General features: G+C 37.6%; 1 protein-coding gene across 2 annotated transcripts in view; it reads left to right on the forward strand.

The window, feature by feature from the left end:
- The window catches only part of AGPAT3 (1-acylglycerol-3-phosphate O-acyltransferase 3), an 87,005-nt gene that overhangs the window by 13,525 nt on the left and 52,591 nt on the right, over nucleotides 1-20,889 (forward strand). Inside the window, exon 1 of one of the 2 annotated variants that reach the window (XM_083362462.1) lies at nucleotides 15,420-15,506. The exons of the other annotated variant lie outside the window; for it this stretch is intronic. The gene's annotated coding sequence lies outside the window, so the exon portion shown is untranslated. Of the gene's footprint in view, nucleotides 1-15,419; nucleotides 15,507-20,889 lie in introns of those variants that run through there. 2 annotated transcript variants of the gene reach the window in all.

The raw sequence follows: 20,889 nt of genomic DNA on the forward strand, positions 1-20,889 counted from the left end.
ATAGAACTGCATCCAAATTCCACAGTAAATGTTTCAGGGCCATTTAAAAGTATACCCACCTCCCCATTAAAAAAATCATGTTTTGAATATAGTTTTGATTATTCTTTTGCTGTGATGTGATTTACAATGCAAAATTTCCATTTCAATTGTCAGCATAATTGCTGACACAGGAGTCTTGTTCCCCATTTGTCATTGCCTTTTTAAACAGTGTCTGTTGACTCATGTTTTCCCAGATGTGAAAGGCTTAAGATAAAATTAGGAAGACTTTCCATCTAATTTTTGTATAGATTGGTAGACTGAAGGTTCTCATGTAATTTATTTATATATCAAACTTATTAACCACCCATATCCCTCACAGAGGGGCTTTAGGCAGTGTACAATTTAATCAATACTATAAAACCTTAAAATCGAGTAATTTAAGATAAACTTAAAAACGTAAAACAACATTATAAAATTGCAAGAGATGAAAATATTTAAAATGGGGAGATTTAAGAGTTGTTAATATAGGCGGCGGGGGGGGTTATCATGGGGCAACCTGCTCCATGGCTGGTTGGGCACTTGTGTTCCCCACGCAAGGTTGCACAGCCAGGTTTTGACCCATTTGTGGAAGGCCAAAAGATTGGGCATGTTCCTCATCTCTGGGGACAAAATGTTCCATAAAGCAGGAGCAGCAGCAGAAAATGTCCTCCTTGACCTCACCAGTAGGAATTTCTGACTGACACGGTCAGTAGCATGCTCTTCCCTGTCTGAATGAGTGGACAGGATGATGGAATGGGGCCAGTTCTAGTTCCGTAGGTAATCTGATCCATGCCATGTAGGGCTTTAAATATAGTGATCAACACTATGAATTGTACGTGGAAGCAAATCGGCACCCAGTGCAGTTCGTGGATGGATACGAGGTGTTATTTGTGCCCTTCTTTGGGCACCCAATGTAGTTCACGCAGCAGTTGAAGCTTCCAGATACTTTTCAAGGGTAGCCCCATATAGAGCACGTTGCAATAGTCCAATCAGGAGATGCCCATGGCACTAGTGACCAAGTGGAGAGCATATGTAATGATTTACATTTGTTATATATGCTCAGAGATAATGCCAGAGATACTTTTGGAAATGAGAATCTTATAAACTAACATTTCAGGGCATGCAGCTGAACATTTATGGCATACTGATACACTTTACTTCTAAGAGTCTTTTGATCCAAAATTTCAATTAAGAGCCTGCTTTTAATTGCACGTGGCAGTTTACACTCTGCATTTACTTATGTGTTTGCATGCAGGCTGTGCAAGCATATCTTGCAGGATATTTATTATGTGAACTGGAACATTTAGAAGCTCTTAATAGAATGTGAGTTGGAATAAACAACCTGCAAATAGTACAATTCTACAGTTTTTCCCCTCTCACTTACATATTTTGTTATTTTATGCCAAATGGGACTATTAGCTGATATTTTAATTAATTATTTAACATAATGAAGCCTGTACTTTTAACTCTTTATACTTTAGGTAGAAGGATACAGAGAGATACATAATACTTACCCGAGAATAAATCTCATTGAATTTAGTAACTCCTACAGGATTGGATTTAAATCAGATAACAAATTTCATCAGCTAATTGGGAGAATCCTGAATATCTGCAACAGGTGTACCATGGTTTGGACTGTGCTCTCAAGAAAAGAGAAATTCCAGATGGATAGTGATTACTTTGAAAATACACCAGTATTGTTTTGTACTCCCAGTCTCTCTATAACCGAATGAATGGGCTCATGTTTTCTTTTCTTTTGTTTTAAATTAGAATGGATTACCCGATTGTTTCTGAAAATAACATGAAAGATCTCTAGATATTTGCTTTCTGGCCCAGATGTGTGATTTCCCTAGATAACACTGAACCCCAAAAGAGAAAGCAATTAAAACCTGTAATCAGAGATAGGAAATATGCTGTTGCTGAATTACTGCTCCAACAGTTCCACCCACCACGAACAAAGGTGTGCAGTCCTGGAAATGGTCATTTGGCAAATGTAAGGGTTACCGCTTCCTCAACCCAGTGTTTTTATTTATTTTCTTTAATTTATTGGATTTTTAAGGCTGGCCAACCGAGAAAAGACTGTGGGTGGTTTGCAGTAATTTAAAACAATAATTTGGATAAAACAATAATATTTAAAAAATATTCAGCCTCAACAGGGGCTGAACAAGCACTTTAACTCCCAGCCCCCAAACCAGAGCCAGATCTTAAACAGATTTCCGAAACGTGACAGAAGGGTAGAATATGATCTGTCACGTTTTAGTCTCTTCCAGCTTTGTTTAACACGGGGCTTTTCAACCTTTTCACCCATTTGTACCACTTTTAGGATAAGGCAACATCCGAGTACCACCAGTCGCCTAGCAAGGTGTCAAAAACTTGATGACCCCCCCCCCAAAAGGAAAAAAGAGATAAAGTACAGGTAGTCCTCGACTTACAATAGTTCACTTAGTGACTGTTCGAAGTTACAATGGCACTGAAAAAATCTGAGTACCACCTGCCTGCCCGCCCAGTGGCGCTCTTCCTCCTGTCCGAGGTTTTCATTGTTGTGAGCATTTCTGTTGAGGATTGGCAGTGGGGGTGAGGTGGGGGGGTGTTTGGTTATTCCCCCCCCCCCCGTCTGCTGGGTGGTTGCAGCAGGTTCTGGTCACTTCACATGACCCTGGGACACTGTGACCGTCATAAATATGAATCAGTTGCCAAGCATCTGAATGTAAATCACAAGACCCTGGGGATGCTGCAACATTCCAGGTGATCAATGCTTCTTCAGGGCTCAGCAGAAGCGCCAGCAGCGCCGAGCTCCAGCTGGAGCCTGGCGCTTCTGCTGAGCCCTGACAGCCCTGCAGCTCCAGCCATCTCTCGCTCAGGCTTGTGCAGTGCTACCACCAGTTGAGCTCATTCCCCTCCCCCACTACCATTTCTCTAGGATGGCCGCGTACCACCTGCCAGGTGCCAATGTACCACAAGTGGTACCCGTACCACTGGTTGAAAAGCCCTGGTTTAACAGACCAGATGTCTCTTTTGGTGCACTTTTACACACAAAAGTGCTGTTACGTCTGGCTAATAAATTTCTTAAATTACTAAATTTGTGTTTAAAATAGCTTTTTTATTAGGAGATTGGTAATCTGCTTATAGGTATGTGATGTGCAGTAGTAACTGCTTAGAAAGGCATTTCCCCATCATTCTCATTTTCTCTCTGTCTCTCTCTTTTTGTCTCCTTCTCTCTGTCGCCTTCAAGTTAGCACTGATTCCTGGTGCCTGGACATGTCCCTGCAGTTTTTTTGGCAGGGTTTTTCAGAACTGGTTTGGTGCTGGTTTTTTTTCCCTAGGGTGAGAAAGAGTGACTGGCCCAACATCACCTGGTTACTTTTTATCTAGGGCAGGACTAGAACTCACAGTCTCCTGGTTTCTAGCCTGACGCTGTAATCACTACACCAAACTGGCGCTCTTCTCTATTCTTTAAGTGTGTTTCTGTTATTTAAGCCACAGATGGATGGCTTCTTCTGCTTTTGCTTTCTATCATTTCAATGGTATGTTGACATAACTATTCAACTCTTGCGTCTTGTAACTCTCTGTTGCAGCAAATTCATTAACGTGAATCCTCTTTGAAAGATTTGCAACAATTCTTCCCAGACTTCTCTCCTGCGCCTTATTCAGTAGGTCCAACGGGCTCCTCTTCTACATATTGATGGTTTGGTCTATTCTCCCTTATGTTATTTCTCATCCTTCTGATAATCTCTCACAGCAACCTGATTACTTCTCAGTCCTTCCTGAGACTCCTAATAATGTTTTTTTTAAATAAAGCTGTATTTGCCTTCCAAAAAATTTACCTATGGTGAATTTCATGTGTTTTACTCAGAAAATCCAATCTTTTAGATTTGTATTTATATAACAAACTGAGATATAAATAACCACTTGGACTGAGTTGCTATAGCTCACTTCGCTAAAATGTGATTGGTTAGTTTTTGTTATCTAACTACGCCTATACTACATCATGATTTGATGGTTAGTACAAGATCCTTGCTCTCCCACTATATTTATTTGCCTTATGGTGCTCAGAAAACTATGTAGCAAAAATATATCAGAACAATATTGGTTCTATGGGCACATTTGGAATTTAGGAAACACACTCAAAATGCCATTGCAGACTAACATTTTCATAATACTTGCTCAGATGAGCATGATCAATCGGAAAATACCAAATTAATAGAAAGCATTTATCCCCAGAAATGCTGCTACAGTCCCAGTGAGATTTTTGTGTGTTCCAGATACACCACTGCAAACAAATACGCTAGATACTGATGTTTTTGCTTTGCAATATCATTTGACTGTTTGTATCTTTTATTAAAACTATTTTTAAAAGTCAGGTAGGTTAGATAGGCTGGTGGATGCTAAAGAGGATGATGATTGGGGCACAACATGGTCTACCCTGTTACAAAAGGTACAGTTTCATTTCAGTTGGTTAGCTATGGAAGGGCTACCAGATCTGAGCTGCAAAAATCTGGAGCACCCATAAAGGGCAGGATAAAATTAGGATTTACTGAATCTCTTTGAAAGCATCTACACTTTCATATTTTACAGCCCAGATTGGTAACCCAAAACTATGCTTTTTGGTTATTCTTATTATATTATAATAATTATATTTTATTATTTATTATTATATAATAATTATATATTATTATTATTATTATTATTATTATTATTATTATTATTATTATTATTATTATTATTATTAGATTATTCTGCAGCCTAGAATAGAATTAAGATTATTATTAAGATATGTGATTTAATCTTTTAAAGTTCATTTAGAGAATGATGATATATAGGTGTATCTTATTTGAAAATACAAAATCAGTGTCCTATTAACTAGAGTGAAACAAAATGATTTCCCAGTGCTTGGAATGGAATATAAATTATCTTTGCTGAAACCTGATTGAATTCAGAACAATGCACGTTGATAGCTTTTTAGTACTTCTTTATAATCATTTGAAAGATTTTAAAATCTTCTGATTAAAGAGCTTCCAAGCTCCTCACGTTGGGAAGGAGGGAAAACTCATAAATCCACAACCTTACACAGTATCCTAAATATTTCATAAAAATACTAAATTGAATATATTAAATAAAACAAATAATCAGTTAAATAATAAATTAAGTAATTCATTATATTAAAGGAAATTTATATAGGTAAAATCTTTCAGCTGTAATCTACTGGTGACTTCATGAACCAGTCTTTATTGTCAATAAAATGGAACTGATTCGTGTTGGCTTTTTCTGAAAAAAAAAATTTTAACCCTCACTGCTTCCTTCTGTCTTTGCTAATATCTTGTAGTCTGTCTTCCAAATGATAACTGGGCCAGTTATCAAAATGTTAACTGCTTAACATTTTGAGTCAACTTGGCTCACTGCTGCTTCTAAATAAATGCAAGGTTGCATTGAACTAATCTGAAACGTGGAAAACTAAATCCAATTGTAAAAGGCAGAATTTGCATTATTACTTCTGCATCTGCAATAACTCTGATACTTACTGTATGGCATCGTTATATCTTCTTGCCAAGCGGTATAAAAATCTGGCACAGCAGCGTAGCTGGATAGTGCTTTTTGTTCTCTCTCAGCATTGCCAAGAACATTTTCATCCTTTGCTTTTGCAGCTGAGAATACAAAAGAACAACTTCATGCAAGTCAAACTCTTAAGGCTTTTTTTTTGAAGAGGAGGAAAGGATTGAAGACTGTGGATGTTTAAAAATAAACTTTAATTGCTGTTTGGTGGGGCAGTTCAAAACAGTCTTCAGTTTTGCCTTGAGATAATGGTATTGACTGACCATGTTGCTAGAAATTCACTCATCACGGTTATTTGAAGTGTGGGATACTGCCATCTTTCCTGTAATGTTTCAAGAGATTGTTTGATAACGTGCATCAGTTCCATTCCATAAATCTTGTTAAATTACTTATTTGAAAATTGTGATATGGTGAAGGTGTTTTGTTTTTTTAAATTTTCCTTTGCTGTTGCTTCTTTCAAAAAGGGCAGTGGTTTTGAGTGCAATCAGTTTACAGTGCTAGTCTGTCTGCAAGTAAGGAGTTTTTAAGGGCTTGTTTGAGAACGAGGTTAGGAGACGAAACACCAAACTTTGTATGCATACTGGTAGCCTCTAGTGTTCCATTTTCATCATATCCACCTGCTCATTTCTGCATCTTCTTTCACATTGATGCCGGCAACAGGGTAGATTTTCCTAAGGGCCAGTGTAGCCCAGAGGTCACCCTCCTTAATCCTAATGCAACCATTCTGCCAACTTCACTTTGACTGGCATTTGCAGTGGAGGTATTATCTGCGGGAATATGCATGCATAGATCACTAGGAATCAATTTGATTTTGAAGCAACTTTGCAAGCCTTCTAGGGGAAGCAGCTGCTTTAATACTTCAAATGCCGGTTCACTTTCCAGAGACCCCGTTCTGATATTTTTTACAGCTGTAATAGAATCAAGCAACTCTATGTGATACATACAAAAAGCCAACTCAAGTTATTTGTAAGCCAATCTCTGTTTAGCTGAAATGGCCCTATACAGATATACAGTGCTCTACAGGATGTCAAAGAGTCAGATCAGATCAAGAGTCAGCTAATCTTTCAGAGAGATGAAAAAAAATAAACTTTTAACAAAGGAGAATCTCAAAAGAACTCAATTAAAGACCTTCTAATACAAATACAAATATACATATAAAGTTTATTACATAATTACTCTTTGAAGGAGATATTTGGTTCAGAAATATAAAAAATAAAGATTGCAAATGCAAGCACATCATGAGTTTTCAAAATCTCAAATAGCAGATTTATTATTTTTATTTGATTGTGAGTCCTCATCAATGTCATCGACAGGAATTATGTATTGTCTGACATTGTTAACTGCCATGTTGCTAATTTGTAATGTAGTCAGAACAGAGCTAAATAGATCAAACAATAGTTTGCTCTGCTCCTGTACATTTTTTTAAAAAGTCTAGATTTGAGTTAACTTCCAGAATTGCAGTTAGCTTTTAATAATATGTTTATTTTTCCATTTAGAACTTACCTTTGGTATATGAGAAACTTAGGGTAACAGCATGATTTATATATTTTTTAAAATTGCATTACTTTGCTTTCCAGATGTATATTATAGTGTCTGCTGTTTCAGTTACCTGAAGTTCCTCTAAAATGCGAATTTTATGACTTTGCAGTACTGGGCATTGGCATTTGCTTTGCCTAGTCTAGTCTAATGCAACCCTCTCAAAGATATCTCAGCTATAATTTTGAGTGGGAAAGGAGAAGCAATAGGACTAGCACCCAATCTTTGTTCTTTAGAAGGTAACTCTTTAACAACTTGGCCCATGGATAGATTGAAAAAAGAGAAATGTATAATCTCCCAGGCATTTAGCTTTGTCGTATCTCCTCCCTCCCTTCCAGCATGCAGTTAACAGCTTCTGATCAAATTAGGCTCCAGATACTTCTGTATCTCATTAGAGCTTCAGAGACTGCTCTCATATAAGAGATTGCCAGTTCAGAACCTTGAAAGGATAACCAAGAGAGAGGAAAAATCTTCTTTGGAGACATTTCAGTCAATCAACCTGTCAGCTAATGCTTGATTATAAGTTTTTATTGAATGCTTCTTAGGAAAAAGAACAGAGAATGTGCCTCCCCTTGGATGCGTTTCCATTCAGCAACCTCCAGCAAGGTTTAACTTTTCTTTGGGTGATGCAATTTAAGAATTACATTGCACTGCAAAGGCATCTTCAAGATGAAGCTTTGTTTGGCATACAGCTCATACACAGTGTCTTTGATCTGTCTTGCTGCTGGTTTCTCATTTATCTGCACGTTTTTGTCAAGTTCTCTATAGCCCTCTCTAGACAACGTATAATTTTATTTTGCTGCATAAATAAAATTTAAATCACCTTAAATTAGGATAAGTGATGATTTTTCAGGTGAAAAATAAGATGATTTTTTTCAGGTGATTATTAAGGAAACAAATGGCAATAAAAATAATTAAATACTGAAACATTCAATTGTTTTCATTGCCTTTTGTTCTCTTAATAGAAGGAAACTGTTCTAAACATACTAGGAGAAGTTTGGAAATTGACTTAGTTTGAAGCAGTAGCCCATCCTTATTTAATAGTCAAGTTATGTATTTTCTGGTTAGCTGCTGTGGTTGTTCTGTAAAAATCAGTTTCTATATTAATTGGCATTCATAGGTAAAGGTAAAGGTTCCCCTGCACATGCATGCTAGTCGTTTCCTACTCTAGGGGCCGGTGCTCATCTCCGTTTCAAAGCCGAAGAGCCAGCGCTTGTTTGAGGACGTCTCCGTGGTCATGTGGCTGGCATGACTAGACGCCAAAGGCACACGGAATGCTGTTACCTTCCCACCATAGTGGTCCCTATTTTTCTACTTGCATTTTTATGTGCTTTCGAACTGCTAGGTTGGCAGAAGCTGGGATGAGTAACAGGCGCTCACTTTGCTACGCGGCACTCGGGATTCGACCCACCAAACTGCATTCATAAGAGGGCTCCAAAAACTAAGATGGCAGATGTTTCACCACTCTTTGTAGTTAGGTTGAATATATAAGGCTAAACTTCATTTTGTGATAAAGATTTTATTTAATTACCCCCAAATTTTGCTAGTCAGGAATTTTGGTGGTGCATGTAGAGAGAATGCCAGGGCCTATAACAAAAATGTAGGTGAAGAGTGGGTGCCAATATTCCCTCATTTCTACAGATTGCTTCTCTTTGCATTAAAGCAAGCCTACTCCCAACTTAGGCATGGAAGCTTGGCTGGATGACTTGGGGCCATTCTCTTTCAACCTAACTTTCAGGGTTGTTGTTCTGGGGAAGAGAACAAAGGAGTATCAGTTGTAAGGCTGCAGTCTCTTCCTTCAAACTCGCCCCAACATTTGAGTTTGGCACTTGATAACTCCACAAATATGGAAAAAAGAAATATCATGTTATGCTATGCTATGATGAAAAAGAAAGACATATTTTTCATGGCAAAAACATTATTGGAAAGCTGGAAGAACAAATCTGTACGTCACTTCTAAATATTTAAAGTTCTTTAGTGTACATTTCCAATTGACTAGCTTTGTTTCATAAATATAGGGAAATAGCCACAAATTTTGATAAAGATGGCATCTGTACTCTGTGATAAAAGCAAAATTGAGAGCAATGTAGAATTTTAATGTGAATTTTACTTTGCATAATGTGAAATTGTGGCCACGTTCACATATAATACTAATCAGTGTAGTGTAACTCTTATTTGTTTGGTGGTTGTTTGATTTGTGTGCCACCCATCTCTCCTAGAGGTAACCCTGGGCAAACATTAAAAACTAGTAAACATTAAAACAATATATTAACAACAATAATAATTTACAAATTATTGTATATTTTGTCTTGTGTGGCTTGCATAGCATCAGATCAAGTCATACACAGTATATGAATCTATGTCATCACCTTTAATGGCATATAAAGCTATATCTTGCATATATCATACAGAGTTTTTCAGACATTATAGTATGTTTTAAAAGATTTATTATCCTGCCTTTTATTATTTATATAAGTAACTCAAGATGGCAAACATGCCTAATACTTCAAACTCCTATTTTCTCCACAGAAACTCTGAAAATGAGTTCGGCTGAGAGACTGTAATTGGCCCAAAGTCACGCAGCCAGCTTTCTTGCCTAAGGTGGGACTAGAACTCATAGTCTCCTGGTTCCTAGCCTGGTGCCTTAACCACTAGTCCAAACTAGCCATTTGCCATTAATATTTATTATTAAACATGAATGATTAATATTTACATTATTATAATTCCCATTAATCATCATTAGTGTAGTTGATAGGGAAGAATAGGAGTTGTAATCTTACAATTCTGGAGGGTACAAAATTTGGAGAATGAAGTGGAATAATGGGGTTTCTTTTCTCAGAATTGCTCTTTTTCTAGTTGTCCTTGACAAAGTATGTAATTTTTACAGTTTAATTGGGGGGGAATCAGTATAATTAAACTGAATTTTGAAAGAAGGATTTGGAACTTATAAACTAAAGTTCACAAGTTCTAAGAATATACTCATCTTGATTTAAAAGATAAATGTTGAAATCATGTTATAATTCTGTATCTGAAAGTTGCAGAGCACATGAAATTATGCATTTCCATAGGTATATTTATACTCTGAAAACTTAATTAGAGGGTTTAGTATTGAAAGTCATCAGATGCAGTCCTTCAAACGGAACCAAACTTAGCAAGAGTCTCTGGCCTTTGAAGCTATTTCTGTCACCTTTGGGTTGAAATGTCTAAAACACATGCTGTGAGCGGGAGGAAAAAACAGCAAATTATCTGTCAGCGGGATATGTGGACTCAGTTCTGAAGGAGGGAGGAAGAAGGACATGCAAAGGAAGCAGTCTCTGTACATCCCTTTTCCTTCAGCCATGTAAACCTCCTTTTGGACAGCTTTTACTTCCTGAAGGCATTGCAGATTTTGACAGAACTGGAAAGAAAAGAAGCACGTGGCCAAGCTGATTTTTTTTAAAGTCAGTTAAGGTGAAGGTTACCACTGGAATGCTTTAATCAACATAATCAACAACAGCAACAGCTCAGTTTTTCTAATTCTCAAGGAAGAGTAATTGGGTTATCCTGGTTGTTAAGGGAGCTTCTGCTAAGTTCTAATTTCATATCTTACTTTAGCTGTAAATTTGTAAGTGGCCCTTGGTAAGCCATTATCTCACTTGCCTGAGACTTCTTGGAAATAGGTGATTAATAACACTGAGCTAATTTTGCAGGCTAACATAATATATATATATATATATATATATATATATATATATATATATATATATATATATATATATATATATATATATATATATGCAGTGGGTGGTGAGTGAGTAGGTGGGTGTCACAGTAGATGGCAGCACTTAACTGAGCTTGGTAGGAAGGGTAAATAGGGTCAGACGTGGTTAGGAGTTTTATGGATGAGACACCACTGGGGAATGGGAAAACATGCTAGAAGAAGGCAAAGGTAAGCCACTTCCATATCATTGGCAAGAACACTATGTTTGTGTGTATTAATATGTATAATTGTGGGTAGCCGTTATGCGAAGACTGTGCTTTATATCTTTATGTATAGTGACAATCTCCATTAACTCAGTATTTTATTTCTGTTATCTTGATGACAATTCTAGAACTTCTAGCAATTGGGGGGGAGGGGTCCGGGCGGGTTCAGCTTTTCATGTGCACCCCAAGGGAGATTGGCAAGCCGACTCCTCCTGGACCTCACCAATTGTGCCATCACAGAGACGGAGAAATGGAGAGCTTGGTGCACCAATTCAGCCTGCTGTGCATGCCACAGGAGAGATTGGGTGGACAGGAAAGCGTCTGTGGGCCATGAGGGTCACCCTGGGCAGGGAACTCTCAGGGACGTGGGCAGCCATGGGGCACCCACCTGCCGCTACCAGGGAGCGCTGCCCTGGCTTCTGCACTCAAGGCACCGAGGCAAGCAAACACAGTCAATGTGGGGCTCTCAGTTGCAAATAGGTTTAAAAGATGGCACTAGGCATTGCATATTGATAATCTTTGTGAAGGTTTACTCTTTCAGCTCTTTATGTCTTGAAGGTTCCTTCTAATGCTTGCTCAGGTGTTAGAGTGGTATTACTATTTGCTATTCTTGCTGACAGTATCTCACATTGCTTTTGAAAGCTCTGTTTTCCAAGGAGCATCCTATCTGACAATGAAGAATTCCTGTTTTGACTAACAGGAATGTTCTCAGCTATACGAATGTTCACCATGGTGTTCATTAATTACAGTAGGAAAACAGCCTGAAGGTATGGATTGATGATGCTTGTGGTGTTGAAATAAATAAGTTCCAGAGCTGAAAAAACTGCACTTAAAAATATAAATGTTTTCACGTTTTAGTATTCCCCCCCCCAAATTATCGTATTGCATCAGAGTCACTATCCTAGCCTGCAGGAGATAACTTCAGTTTCTTTTAACATATGTTTTGGAAATATAGCAGAGACTGCAATTATGATAAATTGTTACTCTGGAAGCTGGTTATCTGCAATAAAATTAAAAATTTCTCCTCAATCAATGCTGCTTCACATACATCTATTTTGTTTCATTAATTAGTTCAAATGTATTTGTTTACTGTTCCAAGCAGTATTTCAGAGCTATTGCTGTATATTTGCTAGAATTTCCTGAGGGTATGCATGGAGATGCTATTTTCATACCCAGTCCCAAGTAATATGGATCTTCTTGGAAATGTTAGTTTCCATATGAAACTACTCCCTCTACTCTCACATTGACAGGATCCTGCTTTCAGGTAGTTGTTGCTGTGGAAAATCTGTCAATCCCATATGCCTTTTGTAAGGCAGGTGGCTTTAGCCTCTGTGAAGTTTTTCATGTTTGGCTATGCATAGGCTATTTTGGCACATATCTTAAAGGCTGGTTATGATTGAAATAAGTTGCATAGGGACTCACTGCTGGAACACATATTTAATGTATATAGACTGCAAGATAGTGGTTTTGATTTGGAATGCAGCCAAAAATCAGAAGCATAGAAGCTGTCTAATAATACAAGGCAAGGTCAGGTCTTGGAGAAAAGGGGAAAGGCGCAATTGCACATGATAAAGCCAGTGAAGTTGGGAAGATGTTGAGTGATAAGGGACTTGCATTTTTAATCCCAAATTTGCTATAATGAGGCTGGCTGAAAAGTCTCACTTCTATCTTTGGAGGCTAAAGATATGAAGGGAAGAGTGTCCGGGGGTGGTGGTGGAGGAAATATCTTAAGGAGTTACTTGCTGGGATATCCTCACCGTGTCAGAATCCATTTATATCACATTTCATAATTGTATAGGTAGAACAACGTGCTATTACTGGGGATTCTGCCATCTCTCCGAGGGGGGGGGGAGAGGATGGTTACTAAAGCGATTTTCAAACAACAGGGGATGTTTTAACGGGGGAAGGGAGGGGGACAGACAGGTCTGGTTTGTATCTTCATTTACAACTGAAAAGGAAAGCAATAACCATAAAACCAAGGAGAGTTCCCTTTCCCATGGAAGGACCTGACACCTAGCAACTGACGACAGCCTGACCAAATGGATGAGGGGAGGGGCTGAAATGGGAATGGTTTATATAGGATTGAAATGTAACTTTTGTCAGATTCCGTCTTGTATTCCCACAATCGATTCCATCCTAGTAAACATTTTCCTTTTGGACTAAACTTGCATCCAAGAGTTCTTATTTCCTAAGATGTGGATTGAGGTGGGTCCTGACACACCGTCAGATTCAAATATTAAAGATCTTAGCAATGGCTCTGCTAAACATTTTCACAAGGTGTTTGATTTGGAGGGCCATTGTAGTAACTCTATCACCAGGATTAACCTCAATGTCTCATTTTCTACTTCTAGACATTTGTGATGCTGTCTTTTATTTTTTTTCTATTAAGAAGTAACGACTTAGAACACAAAGCATATTTTAATGTCAAATTGTCCTTATCCTAATTCTTCCTGTGGTAGAATTCACTGGTGATCTCAGAAACTTAAGACTCAGCTCTTCCTTCTCCTTGGGATCTTATTGGCAAGATACATCATTTTTGTTCCTTTTCTGAGCTTTCTTATGACTACCGAATAAATCAACTTTCTTACAGAGCTGCTACTGAAGTTTTATCCTCAGCATCTTTTTCTCCTTCCTTCAGCTTTCTGCAAAAATCTGTTGGCATTTTGAGCTCTGGACTTTTGTCTTCTCTTTTGGATTATTTCAGAACTCCCTTCTTGATCTCCGCCAAAGATTAATGGCAATAACAGTTTGGTTCAACATTTTTCCAAACCAGAACCAAATGAACCACATTATAGCTCAGGGAAAAAGGCACTACCTAATCTATTTTGGATCAGTATTGGCTCATCCTAGGAAGAAAAAGTTTATCGTCTTCATATTCTAGCAGCTTTACTTGTATTAAGTTTAGGAAACCTGTGGCACTCTTGATGTTGCTAAAATACAATTCTGGGTGTTGAAGTTCAGCAACAGGCTTTCCTACTTTAACTTTAGCATGTGTATCATTTCTGGGTTTTCCCTAGACCAGGGATAGGCAACCTCGGCTCTTTTATGTTTCATGGACTTCAACTCCCAGAATTCCTGAGCCATTCTGGGAGTTGAAGTCCATGAGTCATAAAAGAGCCGAGGTTGCCTACCCCTGCCCTAGACCATTTTTTCCCCTTTCTTCTTTGGACTTGCTTTTTTGATCACTACTCCTAGTGTCTGATTCTTTCCAGATTATTGGCATTAATCCACCCCCTGACATATTAAAATAATCTGGCCTGATTTCTGCAATCAGAATGGATAATGATAAACAATCAATAGAAGAACCAGCTAAAGATTGAGAATGGTTGGTAGCAAAGAAAGTGGAGCAATAGAGTACAATGGGTCCTTGTCCTCTCGTTGCTTATCTGTCTGGAAATAAGCAGTTCATTGTGAATCTCTGGAGGTCTTTTTCTTTTCCAATTGGAAGAATGACAGAGAGGAGCAAAGGACAATGTCCTTTTCCTTTAATTCTGTAGGCTTGGAAAGACACTGAGAGGTGCCTTGTGTTCTTGCAGTGATGGGTAAGGAAAAAGTCTTGTCTACATTTACCTGAATAAGAGTCTTGAAAGAAAAGAATGCTACACAGGTCCTTAGAAATCTAATCACAGCCATAGAAAACATTGAAAATTAAATTAACTTGTACTTCAGTTAAAATAAGTACACAGACTTCTCCAGGATTGCAGTCGTATGTTTCAGGGAATCCAGTGTGAGTCCATGATCCAAATTGACCAACTCACCCTACAGAGCATGATGATCATGCTTCAAGTTCTATTACCATTATTTATATTGCAGTCTTTGTAGTTAACAGTCTTCTAATAATGGCAATTTTTTTTCCTTGCCAGATTTCTCTAGCCGCCATTATAGATGGGGATGAAAACTTATTTTAAATACCCATTTGTAAGACTGATGATGAATGTGTATGCATTCCATTTTTAGTTGTATATTTTTTATTTTCAACAACAAATAAAAATACAAACTTGGTTATGAGGACAAGAACAGTTACTTTCAAACTATAGTTTGAGCTGTGGTTATAAATAATGCTTTTTAAAGGTAAGGTAAAGGTAAAGGTTCCCCCGCACATGTGTGCTAGTCGTTTTCGACTCTAGGGGCCGGTGCTCATCTCCGTTTCAAAGCCGAAGAGCCAGCGCTTGTCCGAGGATGTCTCTGTGGTCATGTGGCCGGCATGACTAGACGCCAAAGGCGCACGGAATGCTGTTACCTTCCCACCATAGTGGTCCTTATTTTTCTACTTGCATTTTTACGTGCTTTCGAACTGCTAGGTTGGCAGAAGCTGGGACGAGTAACAGTCGCTCACTCTGCTACGCGGCACTCGGGATTCGACCCGCCAAACTGCCGACCTTCTGATCGACAAGCTCAGTGTCCTAACCCACTGAGCCACCACGTCCCTTTTTTTAAAGGTATGCCCATATAAATTCACCATTTATTTATTGGTTTGTTTGTTTGATTATGCTGCCCATCTCACTGATGAGCAACTTTGAGCTGCTTAGATGGTAATTGTGAAGATTTTCATTTTAATTTGAACTGCAGTTGTTTTAATAATGAAAAATCGGAAACATTTCAATAGATGAAATTCTGCTGCTGATTTAATGGGCTTTGAATTATCTTTAATACAAGGATATATAAAAGTACAAAGGAATATATCATTTTTATGTGAAACAGTGTATATTGTTACGATTAAAACAAATGTCAAGGCCAGTGTTTTGGTGCAGATACCAAACCTAAATACCCTTTGCTTTCTCTGACTTGGAAAGATGCATAATAAGTTTTCCAGGGATTAGGACCAAAGAGAACCCAGAAACACTCCTCATAAATGTAGGGAAAATGGTAAATATAGCTTGGGGGGTGGTGTTTGTAAAAAATAATAATTCAGTTGAATAAAAACTGATCCTTAGAATATCTTTTCCAACCCAGTGTCCTTCACATGTACTGGATGAAGATACCCCCCACCCCCAATGCCAATGAATAAGGTGGTTGGAGATAACAGGAGTTGTAATCTAACACATCTGGAAGAGCATATAATTGTTGGATGATCATATTTGGATTGGAAACTGGGGAAAGGAAATGTGGTTCATATCTAGCTTTTATTGAGACTGCAATATAAAAGGCCATAAAATATAGATAAGCGCAAACTGTTGTTCTTAACTACTGTTATTCTTCATCTAGTGCTGACAAACTTAGCTTGATGTGTCATTGGCATGTTTTTGGAAAACGTAATCAGTTTCCCACAAATTTTCTTCTGGCTCATGATTTTGGCCCATATATGGCAGATTTTCTTACTGCTTTCCAGAACATTTTTTTTGTAATACTCTCCGACTATTTATGCACTATTAAGCAATTGTATTTCAGTATTGTTTTCTGGATGGTGCACGGACAGACCCTTGTGTACCACTATTATGCTGAGTTTACAATAGCAATATTAGTACATTAATTCAGATTAGTATGATATCATCACTGTTCTAATCAGGAGAAAAAGCCTCCTCATGGGAAAATCAACAGGACATTATTGCTTTCAATTTAGGCATTTATACTTGGTGTCATATTTACAAAGAAAATTAGTTTGTTTCTCTTAAAGTTTCTCCTTTCAGATATTTTTTCTAAATTCAATGAATTATGATAGCAGCTTTAGTCCTCCGCAAAGAAGATACACCAAGATAAGAAAATAGGCACTTTTTACAATGAAATGTCATAAACAGTCCTGGTAAAAATGCCAGAGTGCTAGAAAGAAATGCTTCGGATTAAAAAAAAAAAAAGTAATACGAGCAGTCCTTGTGTGGGGCGAGAAACTTCCAGTAAAATGTTTATTTGACAACTTCTACAGTCATATTTTTTAGAAATCCTGATCCTTGTGTAGACCTGACACAACTTGTTGGGTTATCTGGACTTCACTTGCTAGCATTACTCTTTTTGTCTTGATCCCTGGACTAGATCATGAAGATTATTTTGCTTCCGGATTGTACAGGATTTTTGATCTTGTTTGTTTGTTCACTTTCAGTGTGTTATTTGAGATTACCTGTACCCTCTTTACTCTTTAAATTGCCCCCATGCTCTTTATTGATTTTTGCTGCTGTTGAGCAAGTGAAGATACTTTCCCGATATGTCTAAATGGGCAGGTCACTAACAAAAGGAAAGTAAGGTGGTAAATTACAATGTATGTGAGAATCTTCTAGGACAGGAAAGTGACCAGTCAACATTTTAAATGAATTTAAAGGAATAAAGTGACTTTATATGTGCAAACAATGGATCATTGAATGAAATAACAAAATGAGAAGTGGACACGTGCTTATTAATAGCCATCTCGGACTGCCTCCACACACATATTTATTTGCAGATCCACTTCTTTGTTGGCCATCCCGATGATAGCATCATTTGTGCATGTACAATGTACACAGTCCTTCAGAAGATATGCTGCTTGGGCACTTTGAGGAGGGCTATTATGTATAAAGAACAGTACATAGCTTTGGATTAAAGTGTATAACAGAATATAGAAGATGCCTCTCAGTCAGTGACTGGTAACGCTTTTTTGGAGTGTGGAGAAGTTGTTATGGCATGTGAAATAGTTGAAGTGGCTAAGCTATATTGATGAGTATATGTTGTTAAAACAGATTGCTAAACCCTTTGAAATGCTATGAAATTTTCACAGAGGGAATGAAGTTATGAAATTTGCCCAATATTATCCCATTAATATATAATTGTAAAAAACATTGTTTTGGATAGTTTGCTTTGCACAAATAATAATTAAATTTTTAAAATGAATCTGGTTTAAGCAAATGAAGCAGCACATAAGAATTCTGATAGTCTCATTGCTTAAAAAAAATAATGAAACTGTAATGCAATCTCAACAGTGGTATCTGTTTCCCATGACGGTTTCCTTTAATTAACAGAGGTAAACACAATCACAAATAGATCCCTAAAGAACTGTTGTAAAAATAAATATTGCAGTAGAGATTTCTTGCTGCAGCTTGATCTGAGTCTGTGTGATCCTAGTTTAATTAACTTAGAATATACTTGTCCCTTGGTCCTATCCAAGCAATTATATATTCAGGACAGAACATTCATTCTACCAGCCTATTTTCACCAAGAGATTGGGAAATGCCTTTCATTGACATGATTATGAAGCAATGGCAGCGTGTTTAATGGTAAATTGGCTTGGACCACATATGGCCATTAATTAAATAATTATTGTATCAGTGACAGGGATTCTGTGGCCCACCAGGTTGTTGAACTGCACCTCACAGCATTCCTCACTATTGGCCAAGCTGGTTAGAGCTGTGAAAAGGACCTCTGCTTCTCCACCTCATAACTTATTCTGACAAGAACAACCTTTTCGTGTTGGTGCTTTAAGAAAAGGCTTTTTTTGAGAAATTATCTTCCTTTGTTCAGAAAACTACATTGACAGTCAAGCACCATTTATAAATTTTATTGCATTATTTCTATTACTGTTTTTATTTGGGGGAAAAAATGTTAAGGTAACAATAGAATAACTGCACGAAACCTTTTAAATAATGTTATTGGAAGTCTTCTACCTGGATAATCTTGTATTTGTAAGGTCCTTGATAAAAAATATTGAAATCGAGAAATATTTCTTGGCTGAGAGAATCATCAGCGTAGTAATTAATATTTCCTGAATTGAACAACTTAGGAAATCAAAATACTGTTTCTCTCTATCAAAATGTAGATGGCCCAAACCAGTCACCGATCCAGATGTTATTAATTGCAGTAAATCATATTGCAAACCAGAAAGGTAGAAAAAGACCATTTTCAATCATAGACAGTCCTTGACTAATGACCACAATTGGGACTAGAATTTGTGTCATAAGTCCTTGTCGTAAGTCTAGTGGGACTTGATTTTACAACAGTTTTTATGGCAGTCGTTAAGCAAATTACAGGTTGTTAAGTCACCGGCATTTTTAGCCAGACATTTTGCTTTTTTCTGGCAAAAAAAAGTTACAGACCACGATTACATGACTGCAGGATACTGTAACTAGTTGTAAATTGGAGCTGGTTACCAGTGCTCAGATTGTGACCATGGAGTGGTGCAATATCATTACTGAGAGTAGAGGTCATAAGTCACTTTTTCTGAGGCTGTCATAACTTTAAACCTTCATTAAATAAATGGCCATAAGTCTAGGATTATCTGTATTAGCACTGTTTTATTTTTCACCACTTCTACATTTTAATATTTTTGGCAAGGTCACCTTGAACTGTAGAGCACTTTATGAACTATTATATATTTTGAGAGTAAAAGTAATGGTACATTCAAGCTCCCAAACACAGGGAGATTTTTAAGCAAGACTGTCGTTAATTCAGAAATATGTCAACAGTTTTTCTATGCAATTTTCAAAAATCTAATTTATTTCTTTACAGTCTAAAACAGAGCTGTTTCCTAGATTGCTGATGCATTTGAAAATGTTTTGAGAAAATATTCAAAGGCAGCATTAACTGAAAAAGAAGATAAGAATAAACCAGCTTGCCCATCTGTCTGCTTTGCAAGTCAAGTTGATCTATTTCCAGAACTGGTATAAGGCAATAATGCCAGCTAATAGGGACAGGTGCATCTTTTGATCTTTGGCATTTACCATGTTAATGAAAATGACATGCAAATTGCACTAATCTATAGTTCATGAGATATTGCTAACCGTAGTGTTTGGCATCCAGCAAGACGATCACATCTGCATTAAAGGATTATGATACTGGATTATATTACATAAAAGAGAGTAGTTTAAGTGATAATACTTAAAAATACTTTAAAAACTACTGGAAAGCTATTGTGCTACAAGAGACAGAAATAATATATTAACAGTTGCACACTGTTGTGCAAGTGCAAGCTGCAAGCTGTGAATTAAGAGGGAGTGCAGAGCAGAAAGGTAGCTGATTTTCTGGTTGGTTCTCCATAACTCATAACTGAATCATAACTAAAAATCTAAAACAGCAGTAGTAGAGTCAGGGCAAGTGCATCTGAAATTGTGATTTCATTTTAATTCAGAATGTCTGAACACTTATTTTGCAGCTGTCTTTTGTAGAACTCTCTTCAAACTTGGATACGGGACTATCTGTAAACAAATCACTAGTGTACAAGGACAGATTACTTATCTAGGGTCTGTAATCTGTGCTCTTCAGGCAGAAATTAGGTCTCCAGTTCAGCCCTTCTGCTCTATTGAGCTGCTGCACTATCAACCCCCTCTACCACAAAGATTCTGCAGGAGAAGGGCAGTATGGACAACCGTGGGATCTGGCAGGGTGAGAGCTGTGAAACATAAAATACAAAACTTTTGCTGTGTCCCTGCATAAGAGATATAGTACCCTTGCTGACCTTATTAGGGACACTAAGGAGACAGGTCAAAGTAGTTGGGATGATGATAACTCAAATAAGCAGGGGATTGTGGTCCAGGATGAAGAACTTGTCTTGGACAGGGGAAAGTGTGAATCAGGTATTACACATCAGTCATTCAAGCAGAGCAAGGCATCCAGAAAGAGAAGCCACCTTCTGGTTGGTGATTCAATTATAAGGGATGTAAATTTAGGAAAGGATACTGAGGTTTTGAAAGAGGTCAGGTGTCTTCCAGATGCTACTTCCAGAAGGGACAAGAAGCATATTTTTAAGATAGTCAAGAATGCCGGCAAGGAGTGTGGTGTGGATGCTACTGTACATCTTGGAACTAAAGATCGGTCCCAAAAAGATGTGCTCTCTGTGCAGAATGATTTCCAGAGCTTGGGGCAGGAACTTAGCATGATAGGCTCTAGGCTTACTTTCTCAGAGGTTTCACTAGTGTATAAGGAGCA

This window comes from Vipera ursinii, assembly GCF_947247035.1.
Source record: "Vipera ursinii genome assembly, chromosome: 4".
In the NCBI taxonomy this organism is placed as follows: Eukaryota; Metazoa; Chordata; class Lepidosauria; order Squamata; family Viperidae; genus Vipera; species Vipera ursinii.